This window comes from Artemia sp. Qi Xiang Cuo, chromosome 7 (assembly GCF_049724085.1).
Source record: "Artemia sp. Qi Xiang Cuo chromosome 7, ASM4972408v1, whole genome shotgun sequence".
NCBI classification, from domain to species: domain Eukaryota; kingdom Metazoa; phylum Arthropoda; class Branchiopoda; order Anostraca; family Artemiidae; genus Artemia; species Artemia sp. Qi Xiang Cuo.
In genome coordinates, this window is record NC_142800.1 from 38,270,135 (window position 1) to 38,293,379 (window position 23,245).

At 34.9% G+C, this 23,245-nt stretch overlaps 1 protein-coding gene across 1 annotated transcript in view; it reads right to left on the bottom strand.

Moving 5' to 3' along the window:
- LOC148950246 (uncharacterized) overlaps window positions 1-23,245 on the bottom strand; it is a 251,772-nt gene that overhangs the window by 227,714 nt on the left and 813 nt on the right. The gene's annotated exons all lie outside the window — the stretch shown is intronic.

The following is a 23,245-nucleotide window of genomic DNA, read 5'->3' on the forward strand; positions in this document are numbered from 1 at the left end:
GTGTGAGAGGGATTGCTTTGTAAATAATTAATCTGGCACAGAAGGGATTGCATTGCTGACAATTATACCTTACGGGACGTGATAAATTTACATGATTCTAGACTAGTTTTTATTTCTCGCAAATTCTACTGTTTGGTTTCTTGAATAAGCTCCTAGAAACCTATTTTCTCGATTATTCTCTGGCTATTAAATTCGGATATATTCTTTTTCTGTTGCATTTACAACATTTCTAGCTTTACTATTGTCTATTATAGATAGAATAAAATACTCGTTCAGAACAAAATATTCCCTTTTTCATCGTACACTCGTACATCGTACATCGTCCACTAACCCCCTTCCACGCCCACCATTTCCCCAAACTCATCCAATCAAAATTTTAAGATAGCCTTTTTGTTCCGCGCAGTTTAAAGTTAAGGAAATTATACCTTTGAGCAGGGCACTCCCCCAAAGTCTTCAGGGCAAGGATTATAAGTCATAGCCTGGGGGCATATATGTTTTTATTGAAATTTTTACCGTAGAAACTTGAAAAAGGGCTCATTCGATTGGAAATTCAAAAGGTCTAGTGCCCTTTTCAATAGTTGAAAGTGATTTGAGGGCAACTAACTCCCCACTCACGCCCACATTTTCCCCAAACACAACCAATCTAAATTTTAAGATAGCCATTTTGTTCAACGTAGTTGAAAGTTCTGGAAATTAGGTCTTTGAGGATGACAACCCCCCTCCTCCCAGCCCTCAGGGCAAGGGTTGTAAGTTATGCCCTTGGGGCATATTAGGTTGTTATAGAACACGTTGTCGTAGAAACTTCAAAAATGGCTCATTCGATTGGAAATTGAAATGGCTAGTGCCCTTTTTAATAGTCGAAAGCGGTTGGAAGGCAACTAACACCCTTTCCACGCCCACCATTTCTTCAAAACATCCAATCAAAATTTTGAGATAGCCATTTTGTTCCATGCAGTTTAATGTTCAGGAAATTATACCTTTGATTAGAACCCTCCCCCCGCAGTCTTCAGGGCAAGGGTTATAAGTTATTCCCTGGGGGCATATAAGCTTTTATTGAAATCTTTGTCGTAGAAACTTGAAAAAGGGCTCATTCAATTAGAAATTCAAAGGGTTAGTGCCCCTTTTAAGAGTCTCGAAAGTGATTTGAGGGCAACTAACCCGCTCTCACGCCAACCTTTTCCCCAAACACATCCAATCAAAATTTTTAGATAGCCATTTTATTCAACGTAGTTGAAAGTTTTGGAAACTAGGTTTTTAAAGATGACAAGCCCTCCACCCCCACAGCCCTCAGGGAAAGGGTCGTGAGTTATACCCTGGGGCCATATATGGTTTTTATAGAAATCGATGTTGTAGAAACTTCAACAAGGGTTCATTCAATTGGAAATTGAAAGGGCTAGTGCCCTTTTAACAGTCGAAAGTGATTGAAGGGCAACTAACCCCCTTCTCACGCCCCCCCCCCCATTTCCCCAAACGCATCCAATCAAAATTTTGACATATCCATTTTGTTCAACGTAGTTGAAATTTCTGAAAATTAGGTTTTTTAGGATGATAGCCCTATCAGAACCCTCAGTGCAAGGGTGTCACAATATGCGCTACAGGTATACAAGGTTAATTACAAATTTGTTGCAATAATTTCAAAAGGGGCTCATTTGATATAAAAATCGAAATTGTTATTTTTAATAATTGAAAGTTATTGGAGAGTAATTAACCCCCCTCTCACGCCCAGTATTTCTCCAAACACATTCAATCAAAGTTTAGAGATAGCCATTTTGTTCCACGTAGTTGAAAGTTCTGGAAATTATGTATTTAAGGATGACAAACCGCACAGAGGCCCCAGGACAAAGGTTGTAAGTTATGCCCTGGGGGCATATAAGGTTCTATAGATAGAGTTGTCGTAAAAACTTCAAAAGGGGCTCATTCAAATGGAAATTGAGAGGGCTAGTGCCCTTTTTAATAGTTGAAAGTGATTGGAGGGTAACTGAGCCCCTCTCACGCCCACCATTTCCCCAAAAATATTCAATCAAAATTTTCAGATAGACATTTTGTTCAAGGTTACAGAAAGTACTGGAAATTAGGTCTTTGAGGATGACAACCCCCCCAGCCCTCAGCGCAAGGCTTGTAAGTTATGCCCTGGGGGCATATAAGCTTTTTATAGAAAGCGTTGACGTAGAAACTTCAAAAAAGGCTCATTCGATTGGAAATTCAAAGGATTAGTGCCCTTTTTAATAGTCGAAAGTGACTGGAGGGCATCTACCCCCCTCTCGCGCCCACGTTTTCCCCAAACACATCCAATCAAAATTTTAAGATAGCCATTTTGTTCAAGGTAGTTGAAAATTCTGGAAATTAGGTCTTTGAGGAGGACAACACCCCCCCCCACCTCCCAGCCCTCAGGGCAAGAGTTGTAAATAATTTCGGAGACCACACTGCCTTTCCATGACGATAAAATAAAAGTCCAAAATAGGGATAAAATCCTTTCTAATTGACAGTGTATAATAAATTTCACAAAAAATACCAGATAGATCGGTCACATATACAGTGACCATCATCAGTAGTAAAACTAAACTAAAATAATTTAAAACAAAAGTTTATATACTAAATCAAATAAAACTACATATTGTTTAAATCTCTAATTCTTTTCAAAGCAAAGGCGGAAGCTAGCCTCTTTGACTTTCTTGGATTTTGTTCATTAGTGTTCAATGATATAGCATTTTGACAAAGGTCAACTACATAGGGTGAATTAAGCTTTGCTCTGTCAGATTTTAATAAATTATCATAGATAGAGTTCAACCCAATTTCACTTGTATTGTAATACAAAGCAATAATCTTGAATACGATTGTCTCTGTTTCAAGCGTTTCACGAAAATTTTGCTTTAAACCCCGATCCCTAGAAATTAAAGAGACATTCTCGAACAAAATAAAATGGTCTGGAAAATTAAAAATATGTTCTGAAAGGGCTGAAGTAAAATCTTCAGACTTAGAATCTTGCTTTAAAGCCGAAGAAATAGAATCTTTATGTTGTAATAACCAGAGTTTGGAAATGAGATTATTACAACATAAAGATTATATTTCTTCGGCTTTAAAGCAAGATTCAAAATCTGAAGACTTTGCTTCAGCCCTTTCGGAACTTATTTTCAATTTTACAGACCAATTTATTTCGTTTAAGAATATCTCTATGATTTCTAGGGATTGGGGTTCAAAGCAAAATTTTCGTGAAACTCTTGAAATTAAAAAAATCTTACTCAAGAATATTGCTTTGAATCAGGATATGGGCTGAAGTCTATCTATGATAATTTATTAAAATCTGACAGAGTAGTGTTCAATTCACCCAATGTAGTTGACCTTTGTCCAAATGTTATATCATTGAACGCTAATGAACCGAATCCAAGAAGGTCAAAGAGGCTAGCTTCTGCCTTTGCTTTGATAAGAATTAAGAGATTTAAACAATATGTAATGTTATTTGATTTAGAATATATAAACTTTTGTTTTAAATTGTTTTAGTTTAGTTATACTCTACTGATGACGGTCACTGTATATGTGACCAAAATATCTGGTATTTTTTGTGAAATTTATTATACACTGTCAATTAAAAAGGATTTTATCCCTATTTTGGACTTTTATTTTATCGTCAAGAGTTGTAAGTTATGCCCTGGGTGCATATAAGGTTTTTATAGAACGCGTTGTCGTAGAAACTTAGAAATGGCCTCATTCGATTGGAAATTGAAATAGCTTGTGCCCTTTTTAATAGTCGAAAATGATTGAAGGGCAACTAACTCCCCTTCCACCCCCACCATTTCCCCAAGCTCATTCAATCAAAATTTTGACATAGCCTTTTTGTTCCATGCAGTTTAAAGTTCAGAAAATTATACCTTTGAGCAGGACACTCCCCCCACATTCTCCAGGACAAGGATTATAAGTTAAGCCCTTTGGGCATAAAAGTTTTTATTGAAATCTTTGTCGTAGAAACTTGAAAAGGGGTCATTCAATTGGAAATTCAAAGGGCTAGTGTTCTTTTTAACGGTCAAAAGTGATTGGAGGGGAACCAACCCCCCTCTCACGCCCACCTTTTCCCCAAACATATCCAATCAAAATTTTTAGATAGCCATTTTGTTCAGCGTAGTTGATTTGCACATGAAATTATGTTTTTGAGGAGGACACTCCCCCACAGCCCTAAGGGCCAGGGTTGTAAGTTATTCCATGGGGGTATATAAGGTTTATATAGAAGACGTTGTCGTAGAAACTTCAAAAAGGGCTCATTCGATTGGAAATTGAAATGGCTAGTGCCCTTTTTAATAGTCGAAAGTGATAAGAGGGCAACTAACTCCCCTCTCACGCCCACCTTTTCCCAAAACACATACAATGAAAATTTTGAGATTGCCATTTTATTCAATGTAGTTTTAAGTTCTGGAAATTAGGTCTTTGAGGATGACAGCCCCCCCCCCCAAATCCCGTAGGGCAAGGGTTGTAAGTTATGCTCTGGGGCATTAAAGGTTTTTATAGAACAAATTGTCGTAGAAACTTCAAAAAGGGCTCATTCGATTGGAAATTGAAATGCCTAGTGCCCTTTTTAATAGTCGAAAGTGACCGGAAGGCAATAAACACTCCTTCCAAGCCCATCATTTTCCGAAAAACATCCAATCAAAATTTTGAGATAGTCATTTTGTTCCACGCAGTTTAAAGTTCAGGAAATTATACCTTTGATTAGAACACTCCCCCCACAGTCTTCAGGGCAAGGGCTATAGGTTATGTCCTGGGAATATAAGGTTTTTATTGAAATCTTTGTCGTAGAAACTGGTAAAAGGGCTCATTCGATTGGAAATTCAAAGGGCTAGTGCCCTTTTTAATAGTCTCGAAAGTGATTTGAGGGCAACTAACCCCCCTCTCACGCCCACCATTTCCCCAAACTCATCCAATCAAAATTTTAAGATAGCCATTTTATTCAATGAGTTGAAAGTTTTGGAAATTAGGTCTTTAAGGATGACAGCCCTTACCCCCACTGCCCTCAGGGCAAGGGTTATAAGTTTTGCCCTGGGGGCATATAAGGTTTTTTATTGAAAGCGTTGTCGTAAAAACTTCAAAAAGGCCTAATTCAATTGGAAATTGAAAGGGCTAGTGCCCTTTTAATAGTCGAAAGTAATAGAAGGGCAACTAACAACCCTCTGAATCCCACCATTTCCCCAAACACATCCAATCAAAATTTTTGAGATGTTCATTTTGTTCAACGTAGCTGAAATTTCTGGAAAATAGGTCTTTTAGGATGATAACCCCCTCAGAGCCTTCAGTGCAAGGGTTGTAAGTTATGCCCTGGGGGCACATAAGGTTTTTATAGAAAGTTGTTGTAGAAATTTCAAAAAAAGGCTCATTTGATTGGAAAATGAAATTGCCCTTTTTAATAGTCGAAAGTGAGTGGAAAGGATTTAACCCCCCTTTCCCTCACGCCCACCACTTCCCCAAACAAATCCTTTCATTCTATAGCTATATCCATTTTATTCAATGTTGATGAAAGTTCTAGAAATTTTATATTTGAAAGTGACAAACCCCCCACAGCCCCCAGTGCGATGTTTTAAAATTCAGTCCTGGGAGCATTTAAGGTTTCTATTTATAGAGTTGTCGTAGAAAATTTAAAAGGAGTTCATTCAATTGGGCATTTACAGGGATAGTGCCCTTTTTAATAGTCGAAAATTATTGGAGGGTAACTAACCCCCCTCTCACGCCCACCATTCCCCCAATCACATCCAATCAAAATTTTGAGATAGCCATTTTGCTCAACGTAGTAGAAAGTTCTGGAAATTAGGTCTTTGAGGATGACAACCCCCCCCCCCGCCCTCAGGGAAAGGGTTGTAAGTTATGCCCTGGGGGCACATAAGGTCTTTATTGAAAGCGTTGTCGTGGAAACTTCACAAGCGCTCATTTGATTGGAAATTGAAAGGGTTAGTGCCTTTTTTAATAGTAGAAAGTGATTGGAGAGCGACTAACGCCCCCCTCACGCCCACCATTTCCCCAAACACATCCCATCAAAATTTTGAGACAGTCATTTTGTTTAACGCAGTAAAAAGTTCTGGAAATTAGGTCTTAGAGGATGACAACCACCCTAACAGCCCTTAGGGTAAGGGTTGTAATTTATGCCCTGGGGGCATATAATATGTTTTTAGAAAGCGTTGTCGTAGAAACTCAAAAATGGCTCATTCAATGGGAAATCGAAAGGCCTAGTGCCCTTTTTAATAGTCGAAAGTTATTGGAAGGCTTGACATTTTTTTATTAAAGATCGATGTGGGTATAATGTATTATTTTTTTGTTGTTGTTTACACCAGGGCACTACGCATCGAAGGAGTTGTCGTAGGAACTTCAAAAAGGGCTCATTTAATTGCAAATAGAAAGCGCATATGCCCTTTTTAACATTCGAAAGTAATTGGAAGTCAACTAATCCCCCTCCCACGCCCACCCTTCCATTTGCCAAATATGTTTAAAAACTAAATGTTGCCTTAAGATTAAATCAAAATGCACTGTGTTAATACTAATTCCCAATAAGGCATCTCAGCAGTATCCCAAGAACGACTGAGGGTAACTATGAAAAAAGTTTGAACTACAAGTTCAAACTTTTGGGGCTACTTCTGCTTTTAAATTTAACCAAATCAAAATAGCGAAAGTGTATCCAAGCTATCAAAGAAAGTAAACATATTACTTTGCAAATGGTATCAAGTTTTCCATTTCAGGTCATCTAGAGGAGGTATGAAACTACTATTTGTGTCCATATTTTTAATAGGGTGTATGTTGTTAAAAATTTCTGAAATACTTTCTCCAGTATACAAATAGCAGGCCAAACTATAAAGTCTTAAAAAAAACGAAAAGACTTAAAGTATTATATTCTTTTTCCCTGAAAAGACTATGTCAATATAAAACGAACAGAAAATAATAAAAAAAACTTGTTCCACAAAATAACTATTTCAAAGAAAAGCAAAGAACTCCATTAAACAAAAAAATGAGCAAAAATTAAATCAAATAATCTACCAAGCGTGAAACTACCACAAATCAGCATCGATAAATAAATGTAACCCAAAACAAACAGAAATTACAATAAATAACCGAGTCAAACTCAAAACGAACGGAAATTAACATGAGTAGGGCTCAAAACCCCTATGCCTTCCCAAGGCCAGAACATAATTTCCACTTTACTGAAAAAATATAAATGCTTTTACTTTTATAAGGTTTTTAATAAATGTTATATCAGTATATGTATATTAAACTGACAATGCACATTCATTTGTATTCTTTCCAGTAAAGTGCAATTTTTTTTCAGTCAGTAAACCTTTTTTTTTATTATAATTGTCGGGAGAACAGAATTCAAAGACCAGTGAGAATTGAATTAAGGATCAGTTGTTAGACGGCGGTCGTATTCAGGGAGTAGGGGTTGTGTACTTCTACTGAATGGTGTCTTCACTACAAACAAAAGAATGGTTACTGGCCGTTTCTCTAAGGGTAAAAGTATAAGGCCTACTGCGTATTTGGCGCTTTACTAAAAGGAATTGTATTACAAATATTTTCTTTTGTACTTATTAAAACATTGAAAATAAAATGAAAATCGCAGTGAAACCAGACCAGGATTTACCAATAGGCCCTGCGGCTTTCACTGTTCCCACATTTTTGGGGAATTCGCTGGAAATCTTGCAAAAACGGAGCGTCGAAAACGGTTGGGCCTAAAAGCGTCAAACCTTTAAATCCGGCCCTTGGTGAAACAAAATCTTGAGCTGTTGAGCTTTCAACAAATAATATCATTATATATTAAATATTCAGTTTAATTTTATTTTGGAATAAAAACTATTTTGAAATAGGGAATTTTGAAAAAATTGAGACTTTGGCAAAAAGAAATTTCAATAGCAAAAAATATTTTGCTATTGAAGCATAAATGAAACCCAAAACGAACAGAAATTAAATAAACAATAATAGCAATCCTTCTCCCACTCTAAAAGTCCAAAGCTTACTGCGTCACTGGCGCTTTACTGAAAACGAATTATATTACAATTATTTTCTTTTGTACTTATCAAAATATTGAAAAAAAAAAAACATCAAAATTGCAATAAATTGAAGTTTTGAAATGAAGAGCTTTAAAGGGTAAATGTCATTACATGTATAACCTTTATTTTAACTTTATTATTTATTTTCAAAGGCTATTCAAGACAAGGTCAATAGCATTTATGCTTCAATAGCAAAATATTTTTGTTTTTTTTAAGCTTGATTTGCATATTCAGCTTAAGCTTTACTTGTTTTAAGATTTATTCATACATTTATATTAGTACCTGTTGTATGTTTTTTTGCTATGATCGTTTATTTAAATTCTGCTCGTTTTGGGTTTTATTTATTCTTTAATAGTAATTTCAGCTATATTTGATGATACTTACATAGTCTCCATTTATAATGAACTATATAGATCGCTTATGCAATTCAGTTAGTATAGGCTAGAGTGTGTTGTTTATTATAACTTTATGTAAAAATATTACTGATGTCATTATAGCTAACATCATGATATTTTATTTACTTTTACGCCATATAAGGTGGTAACCTAAGATTATGACGTCCTTCATCTATCTTGTACATGAAAATCCTGTTTTTTGTACAAAATTGATTTAAAAAAAAAATTACAAAAGGTTTTTAACCACATCAATTCCCTTTACAATGGACCATTAAACAGCTCTTTACGATGTTCCGGCGCACCGCTATCTGTTGAAAAGAAAAAAAGAAAAGAAAAAAAAAAGATGCTGTATATGCAGAATACTGTGGTGGCAGTCACTTTACTTGATTTTCAAGCCAATATATTTTCCTTTTTGTTCAAGCCAAGGGACACTAAGTTTCCTATATAGGGGTTTCAGATACGGCGGTTCTAATAGTGTACTTCATGTTTTGATCTGGCTCTATTTTTAGGAGTTATGAGTTATTGTAGTTTTTACTAAGGGACGTGGTCGTCTCTTACTAGGTTGCTAGCTACCGCTGCAACCCGGATTTCTGGTCGTTTTGAGTTTGAGTTACAGTAGGGTTTTATTTCTTCTGATCTCAAGTTTAGTGACTTTTCTTTAGAAAACTTCTTTTTCGGAAAGTTTTTGGTAGTTAATTTTAGAAAAAAAGTTATTTTGAAAGTTTTAGTGTTTCTTTATGAGAGGTGAACCAGCAAACTAGTACTTATTTCAGTTTGAGGATTACTTAAAGAGCTACAAAAAATTGCAAAATTCTAATAAAATAGGCTACATTTTAAACAGGAGTGATGAAATGAGCATCAACAGTAAATATATATGAGATTTCATAACTAATATAGGGAGAAGGTGGAAATACTACTAAATTCCTTTTTTATGCTCTTTCTAATTAGTTTATTTTTACATGCGGCCTACCCCTAATAGTCCCATATATACCCCAAGGAAGATGGTACTAGTGTAAAATCACTCCTCCTCAGAAGGAAACACAACACATTCTGAAAACAACTTTTAAATTATAAAACACTTATATCATTCACAGAAGTATTTCACTTTACTTTACCCTACCTCCTCCCCCTAATGAGTAGATATATAGCCAATATACCCTAAATATTTTTCTGTTTATTTATTGTGCTTATTTTGCTTGATTTCCATTAAATATGTTTGAAAAAAAAGTATGACATTTAAAAAAATGCATGGAAAATACATAATTGGGCTATATATCTGCATATTTGTGGGAGAGCAAAGTGAAGCAATTTAGAAATATTTAGATTTTTTCAAGTTGCTTTCAAAATTTATAGTGTTTCCTTCTGAGGAGGAGCGACTGTAAACTAAACCCAAAGGAATATATAGAAACTAAAAAAAATACTAAACCAATAAAAACCTTTGGCTATTTTATAATATATAGGATGTTTCAATTAATCAGATTATTTTGGTTCCTTCTTTCCACTTTTAAATATTTTCAAATAATATATTAATAAGTAATTATATACTGAGAAAAAAACCACTTAGCCTAAATATAAGCTAAAGAGCTAGTGGTAAATGTACATTTATCCAAATAATTCTACTAAGAGCATTGGTGGCAACAGGAGGGGGGGCTTGGCCCCCCTGGAATTCAGAGAGTACAAAGTAATTTTAAGGGAACTAAAGGAAAGAGAGCAGAGTAAAGAAGACCATGAAAAATTATAATTGAATTTTTTATAGTAATGAGTGGTAGGTAAATAGCAATCCTTATCAATAGCAAAAGCATAAGAAACTAAATAATGTTTACATTAAATAAAAAAATCAGCTTTATTCCAAGTATGTACTTACCTCGAGTTTGCATATAAACATCTTAAATTATTAGTCCATAAGACAGTTTGTAGAACTATAGAAAAAGAAGAAAAACATTTTAAAAAGGGGGCAATCCAAATAAAAATATGTCATCAAATTGAGCTAACCTGAGTACTGCCAACATCTGAAGCCACTATAATAAGAAATGTTTGATATTGTATTTTTTCCCAGAACAGATGTATTTTTTTGTGTTTCACTATTATTATTCTTTTACCAGGAAGTGACTGTATTGACCAAGTAGTTCACTTTGAAAAAGCATCAATTTTTATGGTTAGGACATATAAAGCTGTCAAATCTATTGGTTTTTGGTATTCAAAATTAAATTTAAATATCAATATTATACAGTTATTTTCAATGCTTACAGCCTTTTCAATAACATCCAGAGACAGAAACTTTTATTTGATTTTCTTAATCTTAGTTTCAATGCTTTTCTTTGAACAAACTACTTTGAAAATGGTTTACTTTTCATAATTACAGACTGAAAGCATTAAATATGCCTATATTGATGTTTGATAACTAAGTTAGAAAAGGTTGATAGTGTTTTATTTTCTTATTTGTTCCTATCTTATTTTTGATAAGTAGGCTTGTATTTTTTTTGTAATTACTTTATTTCATTCCTTTTTATAAACTTTTATTTTGCTTGACATACTTTTTCATTACCTTTAAAAAAGAAAAAGAAATCTCTAAGCATTGCATCCCATTAACTTCATGAAATGTAATTAAACAAATAAAAACATAGTTTCAACTATAAGTAGGGAGGAACTTTAAAGCTTAAAACAAACTTAAATTATTCTGAATGGAAAAGAGACTGCCCTTCTTTTTCACATTTAATAGCCCTTGTGTTTATGTAAGTGTTCTCAAAGAATTTGGACAAAAATTTAAACTTCAGAGTAAAGAACAATTAGTTAAGGAGAAGGAAGTTCCATTTCTAAAAAGAATAATTTATGATGTTTTTGGGTTTCAAAGCGGCTGCTTACTTTTAGTTGAAAAAAAAATTAATTTAATGTCTGATTATTTCCAAAACACAACACTAACCAACCCTAACCCTAACCAAGATATAATGTAGGGTATTGGCCCTTTAAACACCAATTTTATTGCTGTTTTTAAATTTTGGACAAAATCATTCTGCAGCAGAATTTTGGGAGGACAAAGAGGAGTATTATTGTTCATATAAATGGATATTTTGTGTGACTTTTGATCTTCTATGTGGCTGTAGCCATTACAACCTTTAAAATAGAATTCCCTTATCAATGAATAAATTACATGGCTTATATACATTTTAATGCATGGAAATATTTCATATAAACAGAAAAATAGAAATTTTCTAGAACTCTTGGTTTTATACAAAAAAAAAACATAAAACAAACATACAATCATAATCTGTCTTGCTATAAAAAAAAAAAAAAAAAAAAAAAAAAAAAAAAAAAAAATTCCACATTTTGTATATTGCAGCTTGAAACCTCTATAGCAAGGTTTTCTGACATGATGAATCTAATAAAGCAATTTTCACTGAGATTACTTGCTTTTCAAACACCCCTTGGAATAAAACAAAACTAATAAACATCCATCCACAATCTTTCTAGAATTGGAAGAAAAAAATCTAGAATTCCACATTACATAGATTGGAGCTTGAAACCTCTCTGGTAAGGTTCTCTGATAATAAAAATCTAGTAAAGCGATTTTCACTAAGATTGCTAGTTTTTCTTGGGATGAATTGCTGGTTGTTTTGCTTTTTTAATCAGGCAAATTTTCTCAGATTTGTGGCTTTTGATAGGTAACAATAAATTTAATGAATTGTATGCATTTAGAATCAACATAAAGATCCAATTCTGTTGGTGTAAATTTTCATCAAAATTCTGTTTTTGGTTTTGGTGAATAATGACCCTAGTTGCCCCTTACTTGCAGTTTGTTGTAACAAACTATTTAATTAGATTCTCTTTTGATAAACAATTTTATTTGAACCTATACATTTCATTCAGTTGAATTTGAGTATTGAAAGAAACAATGTCAATTTGACAGCTGAATTATAAGTTTAACGTTAGTCTTTCTTTTGCTACTCTGTAATTTCTTTTAAAATTATCTTGGAGAGGCTGTTCCAATGAGGGACTGCGCATACGGAGAAGTGCTCACGTTGATGGCAACAGGGGACTTGCAGCTTCTTTGTGTGACTTCTTGTTGTACTTGCAAGGGGTGAGGAGAAAACTTGACTCAAGAGATCGCTTTCTAGCAGTTGGCGAGTAGCGATTGCGTCTCCTCTCTTCCTTCAATAGACCAGGGTGGGGAGTTTGAGGGAAATAAGGCGTTCCTCATATTGCTTCTCTTGCAAAGCTGGTATGAGCTTTGTTGCTCGCCTATGGACACTCTCAAGTGCTTTAATTTCCATTTTATGATGAGGAGACGGCAGGGCCATTTCAAATTCCAGGTGTGGATACAACATAGATTTGTACAGCTTCTTGACCACACACAGCTTCCTGGTGGTAAATATTCATTTTATGAGCCCTAGGGCTCGGTTTGCTTTAGCAACTTCAGCTCGTGTGTGGCTGTGGATCTTAAGTTTGTCATTGACAAAAACCCCCAGGTCCTTTTCCTCACTTACAGCTTCAAGTAGGTCATCTCCAATATGGCAAGGTCGTCTAGGGTTGTTGTGTCCAAGATGCAGGACTTTGCATTTTGACACATTGAACTGCAAACCCCACTCAGATGACCATCTAGATAGTTCATCTAAATCTTCTTGCATTATTGAGCCTGTCCTAATCTGGGCTTGTCCTAAGAGTTTGAAATCGTCAGCATATAGTGTCAGTGGGTTTTACAGGTGAGTTGTACTGTCATTAATATATATGCTGAAAAACGTGAGCCCCAGGATTAGGCCCTGTGGAACTCCTAAATGACAGGAATTTCATCAGAATAAACAGTTTTACTGATGAACTCATAAACTACTTCCCTCTGAGTTTTTCCAGTAAGAAAGGCTATAATCTATGCAACTATACCCTCATGCACCCTGTATGCTTCCAGTTTTAGGACAAGAAATTGATATTGTACTTTATCAAAGGCTTTTGCTTGATCAAGCAATATGACATCCACTGGAAGGCCATAATCCAAGAGTCTGGTCAAAGTCATATGATTCAATGAGGTTCGTGTTGATTGAGCAACCTTTACAGAAACCATGCTGAGTTTTTGAAAGTGACTGATTTCTTTCAAGGTGAGAGACCAGTGCGTCAGTGCAAAATGTTTAAAGATATAAGAGATTTCAGTTAAAGGGGGAGAATTGTTCGGTTATAAAACAGTAGTGCTGTAAATGGTAAAATTTGGTATTTTATACATTTTACCATAATTTTACAGACCCCCATAAAATTAATATTTTACCTACTTTATGTATTTTACCAGTATTTTATATATTATAGTGACTTATTTTATGGTGGCTAGAATGTTTCCATTGTGCAAAACTAGCCAAAGGTTGGGAGAAACAGGATGAACAGAAGGGCTAAAAAGGCAATATAATTGTTAATTGTACTGATTAATTTAAATTTTAAATACAATTTGTAAGCTGTTTTATAGGCATTAGAAAAAGCATGGTTCAATTCCACTTTTTAGGCTTATAATGAAAGAAAGATTAAAATGGCTAAGGCATGTTCTGCTGATGAAAGATGACATATTGCCAAAGATTGTCATTTTGGACAACTCTCTAGAGCTAAACAGAGAGCAGGTTGTCCTTGGTTGGGGTGGGAGAAAGTTGTAAGGAAATATTTAAGGGAAATTGGAACTTCCTGGGAGAGGGTAAAGAGGGAGGCTTTGAAATGATTGGGATGGAAGAGTAGCATGTGTAGCTGTGTCAGCCCAAGGTAGCTTGGTGGTGATGTGAGTTATTACTTGAAGTAATAGTATTGCATTGTCTAGAGGATCTTTCTGTAGCAAGGAATTTTTCCATGGAGCTGAAGCCAGATTTCCCAGCATTATTTAAAAATGATAAAAAATTACACTACACAATAAATGTTTCTACTGAAAGCAGAAACCAACATTAAACTATAAAACCAAAGAGAAATTATTACATTTATGAAGGTGTGGCCCCCTCCTTAATACCATGATTTTTATGCTAGAGTTTGAATTTTTGTCAAAATTCTTTACAAATGACTCTTGAAACACAAGGTTTTTTTCTTAAATTAGAACAATAAGAACCTTTTTTTTAACAATAAGACTAGCTTGAAAAGTGAGGCATTGAGGAGAGGGTAATCCCCCTCGAATATGTAATAATTTATGTTTGTTTTCAGTTTTAATATTGCTTCTTACTTTTAGTTGAAAAAACTTGTTCTTTTTTATTATGGTTGTTACAAGTTAAGACTGTAAGCAAGAATTTTATTTCCCTCTACATGTATATGATATACAAGGTATGTAAGCAAAAATTTGGGTAAAAGTCTTGATTAGGGGTTATTGAGGAAGAAACATGTAAAAAAAACAATTCTTACTTCATAATATGCATAATAATTGTAACAAACACATTTTGCATGAAGGTCTGCTATATTTTACCCCCAAACCCCTCTCTCCTAATGTGCAAATATATAGCCTTAATTAGATACTTCCCATGCATTCTGACAATGCATCTCTCTTGCTTGAACACACATACTTGAATACCAAATCAGCCGTGATGAAGCAAGAACCAAAAAATAAGAGTGAAGTTTTGAACTTCATTTTTACAAACTAGTTTCCAAAATTAGATACAGTCAAAGCACTGAGATGTTACCCTAGACACAAGATTACCAACGGGATAAAAGCGACTGTTAAATAAACTGATGAAATTCTAGAGAAGAGGAATTAACTTTTTAAGCCTTAGAAAATCAAAATCATTCAAAATTCACTTAAAATCTGAAAAATGATAGACAAAAAAAGAATGATCAACTGGTCTTCTAGCTACAGTGTACTCTAAAAACGGAATTTTACCCTATAGCCTATTATCTAGAGAGTACCTTATATTACCAATTTCACTTATGGGGTTTTTATATTATGGAAATTTTACTGTTTTTCCTATTATTTGGAAATTGTCCTATTACAAAAGAGGTATATTTTAAATGACCATTATAAAATCAAAACATGGTATCTACTCAGGAAGGGTGATTTTTTAGTATAGACCCTTAGGAATGTGAAGATCTTGACAAAATTCCACTTTAAGGGCTTCTGAGATCTTAGAAATCAGTTGATCAAAGAAAGATAAATGAAACTTCCACAAAGGAAAACAGAGCTTAAAATATCCCATTGGAAGCCACTTTTCAATTCATATCTCAATTCCTTCTTTAGCCAATTCTAAGGCTTAGGAAATTACATAAGGACTGGTCTACATCTGCTGTAAATCTAGGGCAACAATAAATCTTTTAATAATTTTGGTTTGAGTCTCATGTTCTTTTACTCTAGGGTTTGGACATAATGGATTAAGATTCAATGCACAATAATTAGATGTATTATAGATTAAATGGATTGATCTCTTTCCCAAGAATCTTCATTGTTTAAAATTTACTGAGTTTTGTTACATTTTACATGCCAGTTTAGTTAAAAAAAATTTTCTAAATGGAGTTACAAATAAACTTACTGCTAAGAATATGTATCCTAAAATATGTTCCTATGTCCCCCACTAATCACTGCTATTTTGGTGTCTGCAACCTCCCTGGAAAATGTTCTGCAGGCACCCTAGCCCAGGAAGAAAGTGGATACATCACTTGATTCCTTTGTTATGCTGTTTCTAAATTCAATAACTACTTCTGGGGCAAATTCCATTTTTAACCATTAAAGAGGCTGAAAACAGCCCATGGTAACCAAAAGTTACCAAATAGATATATAAAAAAACTAGGTACTTTTGTACTAACTGTAACACACATGGAAAGTGAAGTTTGGTTAATGCTAAGTAAATAAAACAAAATACCATGAAAATATAATAGTTTATAAGCAAATTTTGACTATATATTTGCACATTAGGGGGGTGGGGGGGTAAAGCATAGCATATATTAAATATATAACCTAACCCCACCTTGGTACCTTCCCCCCCCTAAACCCTTAAAAACAATAGTTTAAATATTGTAAACGCAATGACAAACCACGGTTTCCAATCAAATTCTCTATTGAAAGAAACCTGTTTGACTAGCCTAGTTTCTTAAGCATCTTCCCTACATAACATGGCACGTGTGTTACAGATAGCACAACAGTACCAAACACTATCTAGCAAAAAAAAATTGGCAATTCTAGCTGATTCAGAAATAGTGATTATTATTTTTGGTACTTATGTCTTATAGCCAACCCAGTCAAGCTCTTGGTCTGAGAGAGCCAGTTTCTTTCTGTACTTCAGTATGTACTTGGTGATTATCAGCTTAGTGCAAGAGTGTATATACACTACAATGTAGGTATATTTCAATTAAATATTTTAGTCAGGTTAGAAATCTTTTAATATAATGCACTAGTGGGGGGCCTGATTTCCATAATTCTCTGTTGTAGTTTCCATAATTTTGTTACTAGACTATTTTATTTTTATCCTACTTAGGTATATTTCATTAGGATTAACCTAACTTCACTCAGATGAAAAACTTGAGTGGGGTGGCTGTAAGACATAAGTAGGGTAATGTCCGTTATGATTCGAACCCTAGAGAAGTGGACGGAGGTTCGAAAATTTTAACTTTTTGTTACTAAAAATCGAGTCTGGTAATGCACAAACCCACCTATTCTGTGGTCTCCAGCTGCAAGAAAACGTTAACCTCAAAGAAGATAAGGTTTATGACCAAGTGTCTGAAAACATGCTTTAGTGCAGTGATGTTGGAGAAAAAAGGCAAGTTTTAAAAAAGTCTCATATTTAAGTCATTTGTTGTCTTTTTGAAGTTTTTCTTTTTGGATATGCCTGACTGGTGGGTGCTCAATGCAAGGGAGGGTGAATGGTCACATAACAGGTGCTAGAATTGCAGAAAATCTTGATTTTCTGGAAAAGGTTTGACTAATCAGCTAAGGTTCGAATTTTTTTCACCCTCAGATCCATAATTTTAGCAGTCTGTGGAAGGCTTAGATCGAAATTTTAATGAAAGAAAGAGATGAATTTAACATTTTCAGGTCAGTAGCAGTTACCAGCTCTCTTCTAGTAAAGTGGACCCTGTTCGAAAAGTTTTGGACGGTTCTAAATGACAGGATTCGAACTTTTTATTGCCATTTCAAACCATTGTCGACAGGTTCAAAAAGAGTTCGAATAAATACCAAACGATTTTACTTGAAAGAACAGCATTCCGGAAGGTTTTGAAATTTAGGAAGGGTTCAAATCTTGGGTTCCTTTTTAAATTTCCTACATTGTTTTCTCTCCTTATCCTTGTGCTTAAACTCATTTTTCACAATTTGCCTATCCTCCACAGAAAATAAAAAGATTGGCCCACTTTGTATGCAAAAGGAAACTTGCATTAAAGGTTAATGAAAACGGATTTGACTTTGTTGTTTCTGATCTGTTTTTATTTCAGGCAAACTAGACTTGGGAGAGTTGCTGCCAGTGGGGCCACCACAGAAGATGAAAGGAACCAAATTTCCAGCCAAAGTTAATAACACCTACTAACACTAAAGGATCAAAAGATGGTAGCAACTGGGAAGAGGAAGTTAAACCTGAGAAAAATCAAAAACAAAGCAAAAAAATTTGGCACCTTCGAAATATGCACTTGCCTGAAAAAAGCCAGTTCCAGGGAATATGTTCTTGCTCCTGTAGAAGATTCTGATTTGGAATTCAACATGGCAGCTGTCGAAGGGGAAAACAACATGGACACAGAACGTGAAGATGTAAGCTTAGCAGAGAGTAAAGATAGAAGAGCTTCACAAGTGAAGGAGAAGAGAATGAAAAAGACACCAGCAACTGGACGAGGAGACTACAAAACTTTTGAAAATTCTATCTTGAAGCAAGCTGTTGAAAATTATTTCATGGGACCATCCAGGATGAAATTAATAGCAAAGAAGTACTCGATTCCTGTAACAACGTTGCAGAACTATGTAGTCAAGAAAAAGTAGGAAGGGTTTGAAGTAGAGAATGAGAAGAAACGAACGAGGAGCAAACTTCGAGGACCTTCTTAGTCAGGCTGAGGAAGAAAACCTGGAGCAGTTTGTTTTGTGGAACCAGAGAATTGGTTTTCTATTATCAAAAGCCATCCTGCTTGACACAGTGACAATTATGATGGAAAAAGCAAACTGCAGGGCTTCATCAGAGACTGAAAACCGACCAAGCCCTGGTATTATTCCTTTCTGAAACGACATCCTGACATTTCCAAACAAAAACTTGAGAATCTTCATAGAGGGCGTTCTTCTCTAACTCAAGAAAAGATTGAAAACTGATGTCTCAACCATGAAAACTGCTTGAAAGAAAAAGGACTTAAAGAGCTTCATGATATAGCTGTTGACCCCCAAAGAATATGGAATACAGATGAGACAAGTTTTCTGTTCCTTCCTCATGGAACAAATGCCCTTGCAAAGCAGGCCAGCTGCAAAGTTATACAGAGCACAGGCGGAAAAGAGAAAATGAACCTTACTGTTCTGTTTATGGTCAATGGTGCTGGTGAAAATGCAAAGCCTTATATTGTTTACAAATACAAGTCAAGAAAGGTGCACAAAAATAATGAGGATGCTTGTCCTGACTCCGTGTAAGCCTCTGGGTCAGAGACTGGTTGGATACAGGGCCCAAACTTTTGTGAAAGTATGAAAAATAATATGGTTCCTTACCTGAATTGAAACAACATCCAGAGACCTGTACTCATAATTCTTGATGGGCATGCCTCTCATATTACAATCAAACTGAGTGAACTATGCAAAGAAGAACAAATTGAATTGGTAATACTGCCACCAAATGCTACATTTATTCTGCAACCTCTCAATGTTGCTATTGTTAGGAGCCTGAAGGAAGGATGGAAAGAATTTTTTGAGGAAAAAAGACTTTGAAGTTAGAGTCAGTTACCGCCAACCAAGGTTTGAAGTAACCAAAACAAGTTTTGTATCAGTGATTGCAGAATTTGTGCCAAACAATATGAACAAAGAGGCTATCAAAAAGGGATTATGTGCTTGCAGTCTATACCTGTGGGACATAGCCACAATTGATTTTGAGAAGCTTGTAGTGCGTGTTGAGTCACCTGATGACACTATTTTTGTTGTCAACATCAACAATATTCAGCAAAAAAATGGCAGTCCTGCCTCAGATCAACTTTTCCAAGCTTTGGAGTGCATGATATGAGACGACAAAGTTGAAGAGTTTCGGAATGTCGCCCGTATGCAGTTGAAATCAAAGCTGGAAGATAAGAGCCTCTTCAAGATTTGGATTGAACTGACAGGGTAGAAGGCTTTAGAATCACAGGAAACCACAGCTAGTCCAACTGGTTGTTCCTCCCTGCCTAGTCAATAAGAAGATAGACCTACCTCATCCACCTTACCAGGTTGTGAGACAGAAACCTGGTCTACCTTGCAAAATGAGAAAAAAACTGAACCTACTTCATCCATCTCCCAAACCTGTGCAAATGAAACAGTGACTGAACCCCCAAACTCACCAGATAGTCAAGAAGAAGATCTTGATACTAGTCTTCTCACCTTTGTTAATAACTTCCAAGTTCCGAAGCCAGAAATCCCTGTGGACGAGATCTTCAAAGGTGACAGTGCTGAAGACAGCAATGGCAACACTTCATCAAGCTACACCAAAGCCCAATGGCACACTCCTCAAAAGTTGGCTTCTCAGCTTGCAGAATGTCTTGGACTGCTCTTAACTCATAAGAAGGCTCCTGTGAATACTGTCGAGAGGAGGTGAGTATTTCATCAACATCTTACAAATGAAGACTTTTGAGACCAGAAGAACGAAAAGCAGAAGCAGCCATCTAAGCATTGCAGAATATCAGCTAGGAGTAAAGAAGCCAAGTCTTCATCAGTCCAGTTAAACACATTTGGGACTCAACGTGCATTTGGGACTCAACGTGCATTTGGGACTCAACGTGCATTAGGGACTCAACGTGCAATTTTTTGCATAGAGAAGTTTATTTATTTTTATTTATTTCCATTTGTTTTAATTAAAACCAATTGAATGTGAAATCACATAGCAACTTGAACTCAGACACCATCCCAGTGAGAAAGATGGTCCCAGAGCCAGTCAAAGTTGAGCTGGAAAAGTACTATCCAGTTTGGTTCAGCAGAAAGAAAGGCGAAAAGGGTTGGTTTATTGGTTGAGTGATAGGCTTCCACAACAAAGGACAAGTCAAGCTTATATTCATGAAGTAGTTGAACTTTAAAGAAAAAGTCCTCATGTGGCCCAAGATTGACAACATTGCTGTTGTTGCTGAAGAAATGGCGTTTTACAGAGCTGTCAAACTAGTTGGATCTGATCCATTCCACCTCAAAAATACTAAAGACATAGAACTGGCCTATGTTAGCTTTTGCTGTACCTATTTTGTAGCTTTTTGCATTTTTATCTGAATAATTGAAGTAAATAACCAAAATAAAATTACATTTGAACCATTAGAGGTATAAAACATGGGGGTTTGAAAAGTTTTGAACCCTCAACTAGGACGTTTCTGGTTATTTTTGAACCAGTTTGAAATCACCAGACAAAATTTGAACACCTTGGCCACTTCTTGACTGGTTTGAATTATTGTGGAAAATGGACCAATTGTGCATTTTTACAATTTTTGAGCAAGCTGATTTGCATAGAAGCATAAAAAAAAATTATGATACTTGTGAATGGTTCTTTTACCCAGTGCAAAACAATTTTAGTCCAAAACACATTAGATGTTGACAAGAGAAACGTGAGAACTGCTCAGATATACATTTTTCAAAAAAGGTTTGAATCATGCCAGATATTACCCTACCTCATTTTCATGAGTATTAGTAGTAAAATTTTATGGTACTTATTGGTTAACTGGAACACATGCAAGAAGTGAAGCTTGGCTAATGCTAATGAAATAAAACATAAAAGTTAAGAAACAAATTTAGGCTATATATTTGCACATTAGGGGAGGGTGGGGGTAAAGCATAGGAAATATTAAATACATAACCTAACCTAACCAAGGTACCTTTTTTGCCCCTCCAACCCCAAAAAACCAAAGTTTAAAGATTTTTCACAGAGTGTGAAATACCTCACTAGGCAGAGGAAATCAATTTTTCATTAGGATCTTTGAGATTCTATATGCAGTTCTTGTTGTGTGTGTTCCAGCTAACCAATAAGTACCAATTTTAATTTTATTTTTTAATTAAAGGGAATTTTTTAAAGAGACTGGTATCAAAGCAAAACAAAAGTACACTGTTGGATTCACCCTTGCTGAAAACCTTGAATAAGACATTAATGGCCCACACCTTGAACAAAAGGAAAATCCCATTTTTATATAGATAGCACTGATACATCCTCCTTTTTTTGCTAAAAGGGCACTGAAACCTCATAGAGAGCTGTTTAAGGCCTACTTTAAATGCTAATTTTTGTCTTATGCAATATTTTGACTTTACAACATAGTATAATATAGTCTTGGACCAATAGTAGAGGGGCAAATTTTCAAAATTTATTAACATATTTGGGTAAATTTCTAGGTGGCCCTAAAATTTAGCTAGGATGAAGGTGAAAACATCATTTGATGTCTTTTTTATGCCCTATCATAATACAATAATTGCTTCTGTTGCAAATTCCATCTTGAGAGCTTAAAGGGACCACAAAGTTATTTCATTTTTGTAACCACACAAAGAAGTTATAACCTAACAAACAAAATACTTGATTTTCAATTCAAATTTTCTTAATGTTTCAAGTTTTTTCAAATGCCATTGACAAAATAGCACAGAATTTTGCAATTCAAAACTTTGCTGTCAACAATTCAGGGTATATTCCAATTCAGGGTATATATTTGCACATTAGGGGGGTAAAATTCAAGGTAAATTTAGAGTGGGCCATATAATTTAGCAAGGGTGAAAGTGAAAACATCATTTGATGCTTTTTTTATGCTCTTTTATAATTCACATAAAATACCTTTGGGGCCCCTCTCAGGGCTCAAGTTGCAATTTGCAACATGAAAAAGCATAAAAATGGCATCAAGTGATATTTTCACTTTCATCCTAGCTAAATTACAGCTAGGATGGCCCTAAATTATAGGGCCACCTAGAAATTTACCCATACTTGGATAAAGCATAAAGAATTAATCAAGTAGTGTGTAGGGTATGTCAATAATGGAATTTTTTATTTATTTAAGACATCAACTACCACAATTAGAGTCCTAAGAAGAAGTTTAATTCTTTTTCTTTTTTTATTCTACTTTAGCTACTTTTGGCTATCTTGGAAAGGGATTAAGTTAGGAAAATGAAACTTACAGAGATGGGTCTACAGGCTAAAGTATGTCCTGGGAATGTATTTTGAAGCATATACATCCACTCCTTCTCTCTCTAGAGGGTCCTGACCTTTGATGACCTTTAAAACCTGTGTCTTATAAAAGTGGAACTTTGAAAAATAGATCTTCTGCTTAAACAAAGTACAAAAAATTGGGTAAATATTTACCAAATCATATTATTGAGTTACAACTAAAGTGAATAGACCTATACCACTTGATGCCTATTTTATGCTCTTTGTGAATGTAATAATCATTTTTGTTGGAAATGAATTTTAGCCCCCACCTCTATATATGTCAATTCAGGGTATATATTTGCACATTAGGGTGGGGGTAATTTTATTTGTGATGTAAATGAGAGATAAGTTTAAAATTTTTCTCTACCCCCCTAATGTGCAAATATGAATTGGTATATATAGGGGTGGGGGCTAAAATTCATTTCTGACAAAAATGATTATTATATTTGTAAAGAGCATGAAAAAGGCATTGAGTGGTATATTCACTTTAGTTGTAACTCAATAATATGATTTGGTAAATATTTACCAAAAATTGTTTTCAGCTTCACAACTTTGCTCAATCCCAATTTATAAGGTTATAAAGATAAGCAAATACATTTCCTGAATTAAAAAGACA